The 20699-nt window shown below is 38.1% G+C and overlaps 1 pseudogene; it reads left to right on the forward strand.

Moving 5' to 3' along the window:
- The first annotated feature begins 14256 nt into the window (after window positions 1-14256).
- On the forward strand, window positions 14257-15094 carry LOC118847052 (annotated as a pseudogene).
- The last annotated feature ends 5605 nt before the right edge of the window (window positions 15095-20699 follow it).

Consider the following 20699-nt stretch of genomic DNA (forward strand, 5'->3'; position numbering starts at 1 on the left):
ATAACATTTTAACATTTTTATTGAGAATTTAAAATTAAACATTGATACAAAAAACTGAAATCATTTAGTTATTTATATATTAATTAATTTATATGAATGAAATGATAATTAATTAATTGAAATGTAAATAATAACTAAGCAAGTCACTCCAGGTCCATATCAAGTTTCTTTGTCCATTTGTTCCCATTAACTTTTCCTCTTATTGTAGTAGATTGTTTTCTTCCTGTTTTGAAACAATTCCTATTTACTCCATTCATTTACTTATCCATCTACTTATTTTTTCTTTATTCATCAATTTATCTATCTAGCTATTTATTTATTTGTTTATTTACTGCCTTTATTTTTTTTTCTAGAGGCAGAATCGCATAGTGTATAAAGAACCAGCCTCAAAACACAGACAACATGGTTGAAGTCTTGCCTTTGGCACGTAACAGAAATGTGAAATCTGGACAATTCAATTAACCTCTCTGAGCTCTAGACAGCTCTCTAAGAATGTAAGTGGTAGAAAAGGTACCTATTGCATGGGTAGGTAGAGCTTGCCATGCTAATAAAATAACATGCCCATTATTTATACCTATTATTTGATTAATGTCCCAGATTGCATTTGACGGTAAAATTTGTTAGTCTTAAGTATATCATAGCATTCTATTACATAAATATTTTGCAATTTATTTAACCATTTCTGTCTTGATGGACTTTTATGATATTTGCCACTTTTTTTACAAGTAGCATATTTCCCCATATATAAGATGCACCCTTTTTCAAAAAATTTGGGGTCTGAAAACTGGGTGAGTCTCATACAGTGGTTGTAGATGTTTTTTACTTGCATTTCCCACTTTTTCCTACTTGTTTTTGAGTTCATTGTTGTAGATTTTTTTAATTGCATTTCCCGCTTTTTTGCCCTTCTTGTCTTAGCACTCATTGTTTCGCATTTGTTACCAGCATATTAGGTTACGTTTTGTCAAGTTCTGCCCAGAAATGGCTCAGAAGAGATGTTTGTACAGTGCTGAATTCAAGTTAAAAGTGATCCAGTTTGCAAAAGTGAATGGAAATGGTGCTGCTGAATGTAAATTTCATCCTCCTCCAAATGAGGAAATAAACCAAGACTAGCTATGGGAAGAAGAAACCCTACTGAAAACGCCATGGCAGAAGAAGTCCATGAGAGGCAGGTCAGCAAAATGGCCAGATTTAGAGAGGAAATTGAAGATATGGATTGAAGAGCAAAGGGCAATTGGAATTCCCATGTCCACAAAGATGGTTCAGCATGAGGCAAGAAGAATTGTTGATGAAAAAGAAGTCACTGATTTCAAAGGAGGACACAATTGGTGCTTCAGGTTCATGAAACAGAATGGACTAAGCATGTGTACATGCACCAGACTTGCCCAAAAGATGCCTGAAAGCTATAAGCAGATGAACAAAACTTGACTTCAATAACTTTATGTAACACATTTTTTTTTCAAATGTCGGGCCCCAAAATTAAGGTGCAGCTTATACATGGGAAAATATGGTATTTCAAAATCTTTGAGCATATAGGTCTGTTTTTGTTCTTTATAACACAGTAGAGGTATATTATCAACAGTGGAAATATTGTGTCAACATACCCCTCCTTGATTTCCTGTGCATTTCTGCATTTGGTATTATGTCCTTCTTTAACTATTATTACTGTCTGCAGCCAGGCAGTGGAAAAGAATTCTTTTCTGAGGGCTGATAGCAATGGTAGGAATGATAATTGTTTACCTTGGGAACTCTGGCACTTTTACTGCTAAGTGATTTGCATTCACATTTGAATACCTACATAAATTATGAGTCCATCTGTACCTCAACTAAGAAATCCATCTGTATTTAGGCTTACCAAAATAACTGTGCTATTTTAACTGTTGACATTTCTTTATTTATACTTTTTTTTCTATTTATTTCTACCTCTACCCCCACTCTATTATTCTCATTGGATTTTTCTACATACCCAGGAAGAAAAATCTTGGGATAAAAATAATTCAGAGTAAATGTCAAAGACGTAGAAGGTCAGGTTCTCTAAACTTGCCACAAATTAACTTTGTTACTTAAGACAGGTGACCACATAATTAAGGCCTAATAGTTTTTCAGGAAGTGTTTGAAGGTAGTTGGATCATTTAACAAATGAATGAATGAATGAAAATAAATCTTTTTTTTTTTCCACTAGTGAAACAGAGGGCCTGAACTCAATAATTCCCAAATATTTTTCTCCCTGGAGCATAGGTATGCTATTCATTCTTCTATGTCTTATTCTGTGGATAGTGCTATCAATTTCAACAAATGTTTATTAAGTATTTTTTTTCTCTCTAGCTTAGTATAAGAATTGGAGATACAAAGAAAAAGACAAAAGTATTTCTGCCCTTTGTGGGGGGGGAATAAAATGAAAATCAGATAAGAATAGAGACTGGACTTGTTATTTTATCATGTTTAAGAATACCCAGGTTAAAAAAAAAATCCCCTCTATCAATGCACCTTGAGACCTTCTCTGCAATTTAATGTTCCAGGAATTTGGCAGAAGCACTGAGAGTTTAAAGATGCATCAGAGGCAGACCTTAATTCAGGGTCTTCCTGACTTTGAGGTTGACTTTCTCTTCAATATACCAGACATGTTAGCATAAAACATATACATAGTAAATTCAAAGTAATTTGGAGGGATGGGGAGAAGATGCTAACGAGTAAGCGATATCAGGTTGGAGTCATGAAGTGAATGAGTAATTCTAGGAGTTAAAAGTCAGGAGAGAGAGTATTGCAAACACGGAAAATGATAGCCTATGTTCTGTAAAAGTACAGAAGTAGAAACTGGATATTTTATATTAGGTACAAAAAAGCAAGCCAGTTGATATGGAATTTAAAGTTTGTGGTAGGATGATCGACAATCATTTAAAAAAACAAAAGTGAAGAGCTATAAATACCAGATAGGAGTGTGGATTTTATCTTAGAGGCAATAGGGAGCCACTGAAGCCTTTCTTTCTGCATTCATTTAGTTCATTTTAAATTTATGGAATAAAACAAGCATTTCCATAACAGTGTGAAAAAAGAATGATTGCAATGAAACTGTATATCTATTATGCACAACTTGATATTCTTTTTAAATATGTAATAAATTAATGTGATTTCTTTTTCTTTTGTTCTTCCCTCCCCCACCCTAGAGATGGCTACCATTAGACGCAAATAGGTATGTGCATATAATACATATATATATATATGTATATATATACACACATATATGTTTGTGTGTATATATGTGTGTATGTGTGTGTGTACACACATACATATGTGTATGTTTGTGTGTGTGAAATTATTCTATACATACTTTTATTTATCAGTTCTTTCTCTGGATACTGATAGTATTTTTCTTCATATGTCCTTTATAGTTAATTTGGACATTTATAGTAAACAAAATGCTTTATTTACTCAAAGTTATTCTTAAAATACTGCTATTACTGTATACAATGTTCTCTTGTTTCTGCTAATTTCTCTCTTCATTATTTCATTCAAGTCTTTCCATGTTTTTTCTAACATCATTGAGCTCGTCATTTCTTATAACACAGTAGTGTTATAAGATTTAAGGTATACAATCACATACCGCAACTTGTTCAGTCATTCCCCTATTGATGGGAATCACTGAAGCCTTTTTGGGATAGTAAGAACATGCTTAGAACTTGGCTTTTGGAATATCAATTTGGCAACTGGATTAAATTAGGGAAAGAATAGAAGACAAAATCAACGATTGAAGTCAGGAATATAGCATTTCTTTGGAATGATGGTCCACAGATAAAAGATGAACTAGTAGAACTAAGACTCATGGAAACCTAGTGAGAAGGGTACATTGTGAAAAGGGGGTGGGGTTAACAATGTCAAATTTTTCAATAGGTTAAGAAAGAGAATGAATAAGAATGGCCATTAAACTTAGTAACTAATAAATCTCTGATATCCTTGTAGACAGCAATTTCTGTTGAGGGTTCTGGATTAGGGGGTGTATCAGTATGGTAAGCACCACAATATTGATGGTGACCATGAATGTGCCTGTATAGTTCTGTATTGCAGAATATAAGACTCTCCATATAGAAGGCAGAAGAACTAAAACATTTATTCAGATAACAGAGAATCAAATCCGGAAACCAGTAACTCCAATTCAACATAGCAGCAATTATATGAGAAAACTAGTAAGTCCATTTCATTATAACAACAAAGAACTTAAAACACAATATCACAACAGGGAGCCAAGCCATCCCATAACCTTCCCCTCTGCTGGGCCCCTCCCATAAACACTCATAAACAAATCCTACCTGTCTGCTTGCCTATGTCCTCTCCTCCCACAGTTCTGAGAGAGAGCTTAAGGGCTATCCTGAGAGTATATGTACCCTTTTTAGAGCCCAAGGGCTTCACAACCCTTGTTACCTAATTAGCTAAAGGTTGTGGGGCTTCCTACAAACAAGCCTCCTCTATCAAGCTTCCCTTAACTAGTTGTACCTGAGACCCATTAATGAGATTAATGGGTGGGGAAGATCTTTAATCACATTAACACCACAGAGGGATATAAAGAGGGAGGATAGTTGGAAGCCATATTGTAAAAGGTTAAGAAATGAGAGTGGTAAGTTAGAAGTGGTGAAAAAAGTATTGATAGATTTCTTTCTTTCTACCTTTCCTTCCTTCCATCTTCCCATTTCCCCCTTGTTTCCTTCCTTCTTTCCTTCCTTCCTTCCTTCCTTCCTTCCTTCCTTCCTTCCTTCCTTCTTTCTTTCTTTCTTTCCTTCTTTCTTTCTTTCTCAAAGTGAAGGAAGTACTAGGGATTTTTGGTTCTTCTTATATCATGCCATTTAATGGTACACAGAAAGGGGCCAGACCAGTGATCTCCTTGGTTAAGGAAATTCCCAAGTAAGTAAACTCATCTTACAAGATCCTACCTTTTCTGGAACTTCTGGCCTTAGAATTATGCCTAGAGCCCTGGGAAGTTCAATGACATTCCCAGTGTCCCTCAGTCAGTATATATCAGAGGTCGAGCTGAATTCAGGTCTTCTGGGCTTCAATGCCAACTCTCTATACACTATACCATGCTGGCTCTCATAGATTTATAAAAGTTATTAAATCATTCAGTAATAACAATATATTATATTTATACTTTGCATTCTATGACCGAGGCTATTTAGTGAGAGTAGGAATTAGTTGCAGTTCAAGGCAGGAAATTTAAAGTCTATACAAGGTCAGAGTAGCAGCATGTTATGATGTATAGATTTTTTAAGGTGGAATGGAATTTAGACCTCATCTAGTTAGATCCTATCACTTTACCAAATAAGATAGGGAGGTCAAGAAAGATTACTTTGCTTATGCTCACACATGCCCTTGTCCATGGACCCTAGCTTCCTTCGGTCCTTAGCTCCCAAAATATGTAAGACCTTTCCTCACTGCCCCAGGTACTAATGCCTGCACCCTCCCCATTACCTTGTTTTTATTTTGTGTATACTCTGTATATGATTCTTTATGCTTTACACATAGAATCTCTCCTACTAATCTCTCCTAAGCTCTTTGAGGAGATGTTTTGTTTCATTCCTTTGTAGCTCCAGCACTTATCTGAGGTAATCTTATGTACCTGGCACATAGTGGGACAAGAATCATTGCCAAATTACTACTGAGGAGAGAAAGCATACACAAAAATGTTGCTGAAATCAGATTGCCTATATTTATGAAATTTTATGTTGTTTTAAAGTAAGTAAATTTATCTAATGTCTAGGGATGGGATGGGATTAGTTGGAGTCATAGATTCAGGTTATCCCTAAAGTTTCCTTGCACCAAAAAATTGATATCTGAAAAATGGAGTCCTGTGATATCAAAGATGATGTCAAAGAATTAAAAATTGTCTTTGAAAGTTCCTTTTGAAAATTACTTCTCTGTGTATAAGAGAGGCAGTCATTGAGGAGCTACAGAGATTCTCTTTGGCTTTCTTATTTAAAACTACCAATTCTAAGAAATTTCTGGTGGCCAAGAGTGAATATTCTTTACATTTCATGAAATACTTCTACATGTAATGCATTGGGATGTTTGAAAGGACATCCAATAAATATGAATTGATAATACAAAAAAGGAGGGAAAGACAGATTTTAAATAAACTGGAAGAATAGAAATTAATAGGGGAAAAATTCTCAAGATGTTTCTCTTTTTAGAATATGGAGGTCTGCAAGATGGCAGCTGGTAAGCAGGGACTAGAGTGAGCTCCGTACTGGGTCCCTCCAAAAACCTATAAAAAATGGCTCTGAACCAATTCTAGAATGGCAGAACCCACAAAACAGCGGAGGGAAGCAGGGCTCCAGCCCAGGACAGCTTGGATGGTCTCTGGGTGAGGTCTATTCCACACGGAGCTGGGAGCTGGGAGCTGGGAACTGAGTGGAGCAGAGCCCAGCCTGAGCGACGTGGAACAATCAAAATTGGGGTCGGGCAGATGGGGCCCCTTGCGCCCTGAATCAGTGAGCTGCGGCAGTTACCAGACTGCTCAACCCACAAACACTGAAGACTGTGGAGAAGGTTAGTGGGAAAAGCTGCGGGAGTAGAAGGAGTTCGCGGTTCGGCTTCCAGCCCCGGGGGCAGCGGAAGTGGGGCAGCTACAGCTGCTGCTCCTTCTAGCTCCAGGCCCACCTGGTGGGAGGAATTAAGTGGGGGATCAGAGCAGGAGTGCACAGCCTGTTGAAGATCTAAGCCCAGCCCGGGCTGGGGGTTCTTGGGGAAGGAGTAGTGCTGGTGTGACAGATCTGGCACCTCCCCCCCAAACGTGGAACATGGAACTCGTTAGTCTGCAAGCAGTCATACCCCACTGAAAAACTCAAGGGTCAAAGTAGTTGGTTGGGAATATGGCCAGGCAGCAAAAACGCGCGCAGATTCAGTCTCAGACTTTGGATTCTTTCTTTGGTGGCAAAGAAGACCGAAACATACAGCCTAAAGAAGACAACAAAATCACAGAACCTACAACAAAAGCCTCCAAGAAAAACATGAACTGGCCCCAGACCATAGAAGAACTCAAAAAGGATTTGGAAAAGCAAGTTAGAGAAGTAGAGGAAAAACTGGGAAGAGAAACGAGAAGGATGCGAGAAAACCATGAAAAACAAGTCAATGACTTGCTAAAGGAGACCTAAAAAAATACTGAAAAATACACTGAAGAAAACAACACCTTAAAAAATAGATTAACTCAAATGGCAAAAGAGCTCCAAAAAGCCAATGAGGAGAAGAATACCTTGAAAGGCAGAATTAGCCAAATGGAAAAGGAGGTCCAAAAGACCACTGAAGAAAATACTACTTTAAAAATTAGATTGGAGCAAGTGGAAGCTAGTGACTTTATGAGAAATCAGGATATTATGAAACAGAACCAAAGGAATGAAAAAATGGAAGACAATGTGAAATATCTCCTTGGAAAAACCACTGACCTGGAAACTAGATCCAGGAAAGATAATTTAAAAATTATAGGACTACATGAAAGCCATGATCAAAAAAAGAGTCTAGATACCATCTTTCAAGAAATTATCAAGGAGAACTGCCCTGATATTCTAGAGCCACAGGGCAAAATAGAAATTGAAAGAATCCATCGATCGCCTCCTCAAATAGATCCCAAAAAGAAATCTCCTAGGAATATTGTTGCCAAATTCCAGAGCTCCCAGATCAAGGACAAAATACTGCAAACATCCAGAAAGAAACAATTTGAGTATTGTGGAAACCCAATCAGAATAACCCAAGATCTGGCAGCTTCTACATTAAGAGATCGAAGGGCTTGGAATACGATATTCCGACGGTCAATGGAGCTAGGGTTAAAACCTAGAATCACCTACCCAGCAAAACTGAGTATCATGCCCCAAGGCAAAATATGGATTTTCAATAAAATAGAGGACTTTCAAGCTTTCTCAGTGCAAAGACCAGAACTGAATAGAAAATTTGACTTTCAAACACAAGAATCAAGAGAAGCATGAAAATCAAGAAAAAGAACAAGAAAAAGAAATTGCAAGGAACTTACTAAAGGTGAACTGTTTTGTTGACATTCCTACATGGAAAGATGACAAGTATGATTCATGAGACCTCAGTATTAGGGTAGCTGAAGGGAATATGCATACATATATGTTTATGTATATATATGAGTGAATGTGTATGTATGTATATATCTATGCATGTATATATATATGTACATATATATAGTGTGTATATATATGTGTGTGTGTGTATATATATATATATATATATATATATATATATATATAGAGAGAGAGAGAGAGAGAGAGAGAGAGAGAGAGAAAGTGGACACAGGGTGAGTTGAAGATGAAGGGAAGATATCTATAAGAAATTAAATGAAATTAAGGGATGAGAGAGCAACATACTGAGAGAGGGAGATAGGGAAAGATAGAATGGGGTGGATTATCTCGCATAAAGGTGGCAAGAGGAAGAAGTTCTGTGGGAGGAGGGGATAGGGCAGGTGAGGGGGGAATGAGTGAACCTTGCTCTCATCAGATTTGTCCTGAGGAGGGAATACCATACATACTCAATTGGTTACCTTACCCCACAGGAAAGAAGAGGGAGGAAGATAAAAAAAATAAAGTAAAAGGGGGGCGGATGATGGAGGGGACAGCAAATGGGGGTGGAGGGAATCAAAACAAACACTTTGAAAATGGGACAGGGTCAAGGGAGAAAATTCAATAAAGTGGGATGGGTTGGGAAGGAGCAAAATGTAGTTAGTCTTTCACAACATGAGTATCGTGGAAGGGTTATACATAATGATACACGTGTGGCCTAGGTTGAATTGCTTGACTTCTTAGGGAGGGTGGGTGGGAAGGGAAGAGGAAAGAGAATTTGGAACTCAAAGTTTTAAAAACAGATGCTCAAAAACAACAAAAAAAAAGTTTTTGCATGCAACTAAAAAATAAGATACACAGGCAATGAGGCATAGAAATTTATCTTGCCCTACAAGAAAGGAAGGGAAAAGGGGATGAGAGGGGAGGGGGGTGATAGAGGGGAGGGCTGACTGGGGAACAGGGCAACCAGAATATATGCCATCTTGGAGTGGGGGGGGAGGGTAGAAATGGGGAGAAAATTTGTAATTCAAACTGTTGTGAAAATCAATGCTGAAATCCAAATATGTTAAATAAATAAATTTAAATTAAAAAAATAAATAAAAAAAATAAAATAAAAAAAAGAATATGGAGGTCTTAAAATGTTTATGTGACACAGTTTTTGTTGTTCAGTCATTGGTCACGTCCAAATTTTCCTGACCACATTTGGGATTTTCTTGGCTAAGATATTGAAGTGATTTGTCATTACTTTCTCGAGCTTATTTTACAAATGTTGAGGCCAACAGTTTTAAGTGACTTGCCTAAGGTCACGCAGCTAGTCAGTGTCTGAGGCTGAATTTAAACTCAGAACCTCTTAACTGCAGGCTGGGCACTTCATATACTATGCTATATCACTGCCCTACACAATTTACCAACTGATAAAATTATATCATTTTAATTAGATAATGTCCTACTTGAGTATTATTGGATTGATGATAGGGACTGTTTTCACTTCCACATTTGTATCCCAATCATTTAGCTGAGTCCTTGGCATAGATCAGGTGTTTAATAAATGCTTGTTGATGGATTGGCTGGTAGATCTATCGTTTGATCTCTGTGTGCAGTTTTTCATATTAGAGATGTCAACCTCTGATCCTATGTAACTCTTGTCCCTATCATTGGATAAATCTTCTGTACTAAATTTACCCAACACACTTGAGGCCTTCTTAAAGGATTTTAAAATGTTGTGGACACTTGCACAAAAGCAGAGCAGATCGTGTGACTTTTCTTTCATTACTAGGTCACATTCTTTTCTCATCACACATGTCATTTATGATATCTGATACAGCTATTGCTTGTGAGACTTTCACAGATTTGCTACATTCTGCTCACAGTCACCTTGCTTTTTACCATTGCCTTTCGGATGACTTGAAATTTGTATTCATCAGAGAGTTTGATGTTCATTATTTGTAGTCATATAGCATTACCAGGAAAATATTTGTGCAAAAAAAAAATAGGCTTGCGTAGCAGAGAGTAGCTTGAGATTATCCTGGGCAAATTGCTTAACCTGGCTCACCTCAGTTTCCTCATCTGTAAAATGAGCTAGAGAAGGACATGGCAAAGCACTCCAGTATCATTGCCAAGAAAACCTCAAATGGGGTCATGAAGAGTCAGGCAGAACTGGAATGACTAAACAATAACAATAATAAAAACAGTTTCCCATGTGTTATCAAGCCTATTTTCCAACACAATACTGAGACCAGCTCATTATTCACTTGTATTTCTTGTCCTTGATATAAATGCTGATTGAGAAGCTCAGTGCATGGCCCACCTCACTTCTCATTATAATCTGGACAATTAGATAATGAAGATCTAACAAGTACTATTAATTTTCCAAAGGTGCCATAGTGGAAATCACACAGGCTCTGAAATCATTAGACCTAGTTTCAAATCTCACCTTTGTCAGTTTTCTTTGTATGACCTTGGGCAAGTCACTTGAATTCCCTAAAATATACATACTTGGGCAGCTAACTGGCACCATGGATAGAGTGGAGTCAGGGAGACTAATTTTCCTGAGTTCAGATCTGGTCTCAGATATTTACTAGTACTGTGACCCTGAACAAGTCACTCAACTCTGTTTGCCTCAGTTCCTCATCCGTAAAATGAACTAGAGAAAGAAATGGAAAACCACCCTAGCATCTTTGCCAAGAAATCCCAAATGGGTTCACAAAAATCAGATATAACTTAACAACATATGTCTCTACATATGCATGTATATGTATGCATATATGTATATATGTGTGTGTATATATATGTGTGTGTATGTATATACACACACATACACAAACATGCTATACTGCACATGTTTGTTGAATAGGTTGTATGCCTGCATGTAATATGATATATATGCACTATACCTTACTGTAGCAAAATATAAGATAACATAACTTAAGTAGTGTGATGTGATATGATGTGATGTAATATAACGTGATGTGAAGTGATGTAATACGATGTAACATAACATAACAAAACATAATATAATGTGATGTAATTTAATTTAATACAACATAATACAACATAATGTAACATAATGTAATATAATATAATACAATAAAATTAATATAATATAATTAAAATAATGTAATACAATACAATGCAATGCAATGTGTCATGATATGATATGATATAATATAATGTAATATAATGTCATGTCATGTAATATCATATAATATCATGTAATATCACATAATATCATATAATCAACACAATGTAGCATAGCATAACATCACATAATACAACATAATATAACAAAATATAATGTAATATGAGCAAATTGGGAAAACTGCCCCTGAGTTCCATTCCAATTTTCCAACTATGACTATATCTCGTGATGTCTACAGACAAAAATAATACAAATATAAAGAAGGCATAGAGTTAAGAATAAGTTGCATGTGGCGTGTCTGTAGAGGAATGCCCACAATGGTGACTCAGGTAGGAGAGATGCATTGAACTAGTTTCCCACTATATATAAGGCTATAGCCATTATCACAAGAAGCAAAGCCCAGGTATGACTGATTTGGCCTCATTTGTAGTTTTGGCATTGCTTCCTGCAGAAATAGAGAAGGGAAAATAAGACAAATCTTTTGTGGAGGACTCTTGCTTTAAGGAAATTGAATTGGACACTTGGATTAACAATTTGTTGCCCCCAAACCAAGCACATGCATATTTTAATAATAATTGTTATTCATATAGCCCCCCCCCCCAAGTGTTGTGCTTTTTTGATACATGTGACCTCGTTAAGCTTCTCAATAATCCTGTGAGTAATGAACTAAAATATTATTATTTCAATTTTTACATATAGAAAAAGTTAGGCTCAGATAGGTTTAGTTTCCTGCCGATGACATACAACCAAATGTTTGAAGCAGGATTAAAAGCCAGGTTACACTCCAAATCTAGCTTCTGGCTATCCTACTAGGCTGCATCTTCTCTGACCATTCTACCACTTTGCGATACCCCAAATAGACTCATACTTTCAGAGAAATAGCTCGTCAAACCATCATATTTAAAAGTCATGTGAATGTCTATCTCAAGGGCACTTATAAAGCCCTTAAGCTCCCAGATTGTCTCACTGGCATATTTCCACATGCCAGTTAATAAGGCAATTCGTTGTGACAGTTGGACTACTCCCATGAGGTTTTACAAAAACCTAAGATGTTCTTTGAAAAGTGGGTATTTCCTTCTGTTCTAGAGTCTTGTGTTGGCTTTGCTCTTCCTTTGGTGTTCACTTGGGATTGAGACTTTTTTTTTGTCATGCTGTCTAGAAACAGAGGGCAAAACTAGACACTGCTATTTCTCAGTATAGAAAATAATTAGTTAAAATCCAACCTAGTAGGGACTTAAGTTCTATTAGATTAAAAAGTCACATAGCTGGAGGGCATGGCAGTGAGAACAGGAAGAATGACCAAGAAAGCCTCACTAAATAGGCCTTCAATAATTCAAACATACATTTCTATGACCTAAGTTCATGGACAATACATTACATGTTAGATTTCATACATGATCCTTCAGATGGGAAATATTAATTGGAGATATAAGAAATGGCATTGGCAAGTGAGAAAGGGACATCAAGTGCCATCTCCCACCCCCTGTCCCAGAAGTTTAGAACACTGGGATTTAGAAAGAAAAGACCAGTGAGAGAGAGAAAGCCCAAACCTTACGTCATTATAAATAATGAAATCAATATTTACAAATTGATGGAGAAATGCTTGTTAATTTCTAATCCAACCTGTGTTCAATGGGTGCCTATTATGTTCAAAACACTGTAACAGGTACCGGGATTTAAAGACAAAAATGGAACCACCTCCACTTTCATGTCATACATGTTGATATATTCTTGCTATTCTGTGTCAGGTTACTTCAAGCACTAATTTAATTAAGAAAAGTCAGGTGAAGCATTCATTCTGCACCTATTTTGGGCCAGACACTGTGTCTTGAATCACTGGGGAAACAAAGGAAAGCCAAAAAATAAATTCCTGATCTTAAGGAGTTCACGCTCTAAAATGTGTGTATTGGGAGGGGGAGGGGACGAATGTAAACAGTTATGGCGTAAATCATAAATAATCACAGAAGGAAGTCATTAGCATTAAGCAGGATTGGGAAAGACTTCTCATAACATGTGGGATTCTAGCTGGGACTTGAAAGAAGCCAAGCAAGTCAAGATGCAGACATGAACAGGGAGAAAATTCATTGCTAGGAAAAAGTGGCAAAGCACATATTCATTAGATGGATTGTTGTGTTCAAGGAACAGCTAGGAAACCGGTGTCATTGAGCCATAGATTATATGGAGAGGAATGAGTCATAAGAAGGCTGGTAATGTAGAAAGGGTTACAAAGGGCTTAAAAAGCCAAGCATGATTTTCCGTTTGATTCTGGAAGTGATAAGGAGCCACTGGAATTGATTGAGCAGAGAGTTGAGACTGCAGGGGTAGGGAACCTGCAACTTCAAAGCTACATGTGGTTGAGGGGTCAGACAGATGCTTTAGGAAGATCAGGTCAACAGCTGAGTAGAAAATGGGGGGATAGTCTTAAGGCAAGGAGATCAAGGTGGAAGAGATAGAGGTAAAAAGCTTTGCCGTATGCATATGAACTATGTGGAGATCATTCAGTTTGAGATTTTGCACTACCAGAAAGTCAACAAACATTTATTAAGCACTTACTATGTCTCCCACCCTGTGCCAAATGCTGAGAATGCAAAGAAAAAGAAACATCCACTGCCTGTAAGGAGCTAACATTCTAATGTGAAGACCACATATATAAAAATAATGGAAGGAAGTAGAAAACAATTTTATTCTTGATGTAAGGAAGTTTCCTAAAAATCTGAGTCATCTCAGAGTGAAAGGGGCTCCTTCTGAGTTGGCAGTTATATGGCTACTTGCATACACAAGTATGTGGATACTTGTTGACTATGCTGAATTTTGAATCTCTTTTACTCCTGTGGTTTAGATATGATATTCTCTGAGGCTTCCTTCTAGTCTGTGACTAGGTGATTCTTTTGGGTTATTCCCGATGGGCTTTCTTAGTGTGGGAGGGGCATGGGCTGATTGCTGGAAGGTCTGCTCCTGAGCTGGGGTCCCAGTAAGGTCATTTTTAACTCTTCTGGGAAGCCTGAGCCCCTTTGCTCTCGGCTGATTGGTGCAGGTTCCCCTCCAGTACTGCCCTCCACAGCAATGACCAAGTATTTGAAGAAGCTGGTGGAGGACATCTGGGAGAACAGCTAGTCCCAGATGGCCATGCATGACTGTGGCATCTCCAATATCCTGGATGGCAATGATTCTTTTTTTAAATTCACTTTACACAACACTTTCTCAGCCACAAGCTAACAATTGTGTCACCAAGTGTGGCAGAACTGAAGGATCTGGAAGTCCTGACCACTTTCCCATAACTAGAGTAAAGAGTGGCCCATACAGATCAACAGCCTCCAAAAACTCAAACACCTGAAACTTGGTATGAACAGGCTAAATACTTTGCCTCAAGGATCTGGCTCTTTCCCCACCCTGGAGGTCCTTGACTTGAATTAGAACAACTTGGCTGAAAATTCTCTTCCTGGAAACTTTTTCTTTTTCCTTAGCACTCTGAGCTCACCTTATTAATGATATTGAAATTAATGATATTGAAATCTTGCTGCCAGTTATTGGGAAGCCCCCAAAGCTACAGATATTCAGCCTTAGAGATGATAACCTGATACCACTGTCAAAAGAATTTGGGGAATTTGTTCAATCAAAGGACCTACACATCAAGGGGCACTGACTGCCTGTCCTTCCCCCTGAGCTCAGACATTTGAATTTAACTAGACAGAAGCAGGTCTTCAAAGTGGAGAATAACCCCTAGTTTACCTCACTTGCTCACCAGTTCCAGCTTATAGTGTCTCAGCTCTTTAAATAAATTTGTTTTGAAACATACAAGTACCTCTATGGCAGACACATGCAGAAAAACTTAGAGCCTCCAAAGGAGAATAATGACAAATCCAAGAACAGCTGTAAAAATCTGACAGCCAAGTACACATAAGGATTTGGCATAGCCTGAAGATCTTGCTCTCTCTCTGTCTGTCTCTGTGTCTCTCTGTGTCTGTCTCTGTCCCTGTATCTCTTTCTGTCTCTCTGTCTCTGTCTCTCTCTGTCTTTGTTTCTCTCTATGTGTCTCTCTGTCTCTCTGTCTGTGTCTCTCTCTCTGTTTCTCTTTGTGTGTCTGTCTGTCTCTCTGTCTCTGTCTATCTCTGTCTCTCTCTGTCTCTCCCTGTCTCTCTCTCTCTCTCTCTCTCTCTCTCTCTCTCTCTCTCTCTCTCTCACACACACACACACACACACACACACACGCACACACACATACACACACTCTGCATCCTTTCTATTTCTAGTTGTCTAAACTCTAATCTTTATCCCCTTGGCTTTCTAGCCCTTTAGGACAACGCTGGATTTTTGTAGATACTTGTTTCTATGTGTCTTCTTAGAGGTGCCAAATAAATAAAGCCACTATCTATTTTTGATAATAAATTCCAAAGAAAGCTCACCTTTTAAAACCTTAAATGGGAATCATGAAATTCCATATTATCAAAAAAAAGTAAAGCCATATAACCATTTATTATAGTTTAGCCCTGCTCATTCATCTATTTATGTGTCGATTAACACAATATGATGTCTTTTATTCTATTAAGTCATCTCTTGTGATTTCATTTGTGCTCTTGTGCCACCGAGATATTATTTTCCTTTTACTTATAATTTTAATAAAATCCTTTATTCATTATTTTTTTTCTTGACATACTGGTCCAGATCTTACCCCTAATGAATTCCTAATGAATTCATCTTGTTTCATTTTTAATTATCCCCTGCACATGGATGGTACCCATCCTTGATTGTTCAATTTTTCAGTCCAATATTTCACGCTGAATGTCTTACGCATAATTTATTCCATATATGGCAAAGTTAAATCTTTTGTCTTGAAAATGATGTTTGAAGTAACTTATTGTAAAGTAGCAGGACAGTCACAGTCATTCACCTCCATGTTTAAAAGCCTAGGATAAGGTCAAAATTCCAATGATATTTTTTCTGCCCCTGCTTCACATTTTTAGAACAATGTAATCTATTCTTTAAATTTCAGCCTAGTTTAGCATTGTAAGACTCTGTCCTAGGCAAGGTGTTGTCTATTCCTGCTGAATGTACCTGTAATTTTGTTGGCACAAAGAACTCCCATCACCAACACACAGCTGTATATTCTCTATAGCTTACAGTCATAGAAAATTGCCTAGAGCACTGAGAATTTAAATGACTTGTCCAGAGTTTGATCAGTCATATCTGACTGTTCATAAGCCCATACGGAGTTTTATTGGTAAAGATACTGGAGTGGTTTGCCATTTCCTTCTGCAGTAGATTAGGGCAAACGGAGATTAAGTGACTTGCCCAGGGTCACACAGCTAGTGAGTAGTTGAGGCCGGATTTGAACTCAGGTCTTCTTGCTTCCAGACTCATCATTGTATCCACTGAGACACCTAGCTGCCTCAAATTACATGGCCAGTATGTGTCAGGAGCATTACTGAACTCATGTCTTCCTCACTTTGAGGGTGACTTTCTGTCAAATATCATACTCTGTCTGCTGATTCTAATACAAAGCACCGAGTACCTCCAATATGCCTTAAATAAAATCTGATTGAAGGAAAAATAAATAAATAAATAATGAAATAACCTGAGTTAGATTGAAAAGCAGGGTTTTGGTTTGAAGGTTTGCTCTCCTATGTAATAGCCAGTTTTAAATTGCATTAGTTTATTCTTTCTAAGGCTCATTTTCTTCATATATAAAGTGAGTGGGTTAGATGAAATTGTCTCAGGTCTTCCCAGCTCTAATTTTCTCAATCTGAACTTAGAGGCTACTTTGTGACTCTATATGAGTAAGATGTAGTTGGGGGAGTCTGCTTGAATTTCAACCAATCCAGTATGTTTTTCAATACTACTCTGAAGGAATGGAAAGTTTCTGATCACAACCAAAGGGTGTCAGAAGTCAACATATATATCTGACAAATGCCTGGGAGCCAAACATCATACTACAAACCCCATAGATCTACCCCACCTCCTCTTCTCCCTTCAGCTCATGCTCCATGACAGCTTCTATATAGTATTGAATTTATTTCCTGTTCTATCTCAATTATCTAGTTCATAATCAAGGCTCAGATCACTTGCTTCATGTACCACTACAATCTTATTCTCATACTTCCCAATTTCCAAAATTGCTATTCAACTTGAAAACTTGCTTTTCATAGCCATCTCTTCCATTTACTTTACTGACCATTTTACTCACCCCTTAAGTTTATAAGTATTCTTAATCACAATACACTTCCATGACTATCTCCCTTCTCATGATTTTTAAGAACTTCACATTTGGTTAAAATAGTCTTTACCTGCACTACTATTTAGAGTTAGCCTGAGGAGAAGCCAAATTCGATGAACAATGGCACTTGGTAGAGATAAAAGACTTCTGGTTTTGACATCCAAGACATTTGGGTTCAAATACCATTTGTACTTTCTAGTTGTGATATCTTGGGTAACTCACTTCATGCCTTTGTTTTGTCAGAGTTAACTGAGGGTATTTGAATGAGATGGCCTCTAAGTAACCAAGACCCATGGCTAGTTCAGGAGGCAGATAATTTACTCAGGAATTTGAGCAAGCTACAGAGATTTTGTCAGCAATTAGATGTTCTCTCATTATCCTGGAGGCAAGAAGCAAAGATAGATTGATAGATAGACCATTTAAGTGTTGACTGTGAGTCTACTAAGTCCCAAGGACAAAACATCACCTACCTCAGAAAATTTCATTCTGATTCGAAAAGACAATATACGAAGGAGAATTGGAAAGGGAGGGGAGACAAAGGGCCTGGGAAAGAGTCAGGGTGGAAGGTGAAGAGCTAAAGTGTAAAGAATGAGTTTATCTGAAACTGGAATGTGCCTAACTGGAGGCATTCCTAAAATGCTGGTCTAGGAGAAAGAATAACCAGTAAGGAGAGGGCAGACCTTGGGGTAGAGGTATCTACAGAATGTGTAAGTGGCTAGTAAGAAAGTAGAAAAGTCCAGAGGTGATGGCGGCTGGTAAGCAGGGACTAGTGTGAGCTCCATACCAAGCCCCTCCAAAAACCTATAAAAATGGCTCTGAACCAATTCTAGAATGGGAGAACCCACAGAACAGCAGAGGGAAGCAAGGCTCCAGCCCAGGACAGCCTAGATTGTCTCTGGGTGAGGTCTATCCCACACGGAGCTGGGAGCTGGGAGCTGGGAACGGAGTGGAGCAGAGCCCAGCCTGAGCGGCGTGGAACAACCAAACTTGGAGTCGGGCAGATGGGGCCCCTTGCGCCCTGAATCAGTGAGCTGCGGCAGTTACCAGACTGCTCAACCCACAAACACTGAAGACTGTGGAGAAGGTTAGTGGGAAAAGCTGCAGGGAGTGAAAGGAGTTCCTGGTTCTGCTTCCAGCCCCGGGGGCAGCGGAGGTGGGGCAGCTACAGTTGCTGCTGCTTCTGGCTCCAGGCCCACCTGGTGGGAGGAATTAAGTGGCGGATCAGAGCAGGAGTGCAAAGCCTGCTGAAGATCTAAGCCCAGCCCGGGCTGGGGGTTCTTGGGGAAGGAGTAGTGCTGGTGTGACAGAGCTGGCACTTTCCCCCCAAATGTGGAACACAGAACTCGTTAGTCTACAAGCAGTCATACCCCACTGAAAAACTCAAGGGTCAAGTTAGTTGGTTGGGAACATGGCCAAGCAGTGAAAGCACACCCAGATTCAGTCTCAGTCTTTGGATTCTTTCTTTGGTGACAAAGAAGACCAAAACATACAGCCTAAAGAAGACAACAGAGTCATAGAGCCTGCAACAAAAGCCTCCAAGAAAAACATGAACTGGTCCCAGGCCATGGAAGAGCTCAAAAAGCATTTGGAAAAGCAAGTTAGAGAAGTAGAAGAAAAATTGGGAAGAGAAATGAGAAGGATGCGAGAAAACCATGAGAAACAAGTCAATGACTTGCTAAAGGACACCCAAAAAATACTGAAAAATACACCGAAGAAAACAACACCTTAAAAAATAGATTAACTCAAATGGCAAAAGAGCTCCAAAAAGCCAATGAGGAGAAGAATACCTTGAAAGGCAGAATTAGCCAAATGGAAAAGGAGGTCCAAAAGACCACTGAGGAAAATACTACTTTAAAAATTAGATTGGAGCAAGTGGAAGCTAGTGACTTTATGAGAAATCAGGATATTATAAAACAGAACCAAAGGAATGAAAAAAGGGAAGACAATCTGAAATATCTTATTGGAAAAACCACTGACCTGGAAAATAGATCCAGGAGAGATAATTTAAAAATTATTGGACTACCTGAAAGCCATGATCAAAAAAGAGCCTAGATATCATCTTTCAAGAAATTGTCAAGGAGAACTGCCCTGATATTCTAGAGCCACAGGGCAAAATAGAAATTGAAAGAATCCATCGATCGCCTCCTCAAATAGATCCCAAAAAGAATTCTCCTAGGAATATTGTCACCAAATTCCAGAGCTCCCAGATCAAGGAGAAAATACTGCAAGCAGCCAGAAAGAAACAATTTGAGTATTGTGGAAACCCAATCAGAATAAACAAGATCTGGCAGCTTCTACATTAAGAGATCGAAGGGCTTGGAATGCGATATTCCAGAGGTCAATGGAGCTAGGATTAAAACCTAGTATCACCTACCCAGCAAAACTGAGTATCATGCTCCAAGGCAAAATATGGATTTTCAATAAAATAGAGGACTTTCAAGCTTTCTCAGTGAAAAGACTAGAGCTGAATAGAAAATTTGACTTTCAAACACAAGAATCAAGAGAAGCATGAAAAGGTAATCAAGAAACAGAAATTGCAAGGGATTTACTAAAGTTGAACTGTTTTGTTTACATTCCTACATGGAAAGATGACATGTATGATTCAGGAGACCTCAGTATTAGGGTAGCTGAAGGGAATATGCATATATATGTGTTTATGTATATATATAAGTGAATGTGTATTTATGCATATATCTATGTGTATATGTATGTATGTATGTGTATGTATATATATATGTGTATGTGTGTATATATATATATATATATATATGTATATATATATATACACATATATATGTAAAAGAGAGAGAGCAGATACAGGGTGAGTTGAAGATGAAGGGAAGATATCTAAAAGAAATAAAATGAAATTAAGGGATGAGAGAGCAACATACTGAGAGAGGGAGATAGGGAGAGATAGAATGAGGTGGATTATCTCGCATAAAGTTGGCAAGAGGAAGCAGTTCTGTGGGAGGAGGGGAGAGGGCAGGTGAGGGGGGAATGAGTGAACCTTGCTCTCATCAGATTTGGCCTGAGGAGGGAATACCATACATACTCATTTGGGAATCTTACCCCACAGGAAAGAAGAGGGAGGAAGATTAAAAAAAAATAAAAGGGGGCAGATGATAGAGGGGAGGGCAGATGGGGGTGCAGGTAATCAAAACAACCCTTTGGAAAGGGGACAGGGTCAAGGGAGAAAATTCAATAAAGTGGGATGGGTTGGGAAGGAGCAAAATGTAGTTAGTCTTTCACAACATGAGTATTGTTGAAGGGTTATATATATATAATGATACACATG

Source organism: Trichosurus vulpecula, chromosome 4 (assembly GCF_011100635.1).
Source record: "Trichosurus vulpecula isolate mTriVul1 chromosome 4, mTriVul1.pri, whole genome shotgun sequence".
Taxonomy (NCBI): domain Eukaryota; kingdom Metazoa; phylum Chordata; class Mammalia; order Diprotodontia; family Phalangeridae; genus Trichosurus; species Trichosurus vulpecula.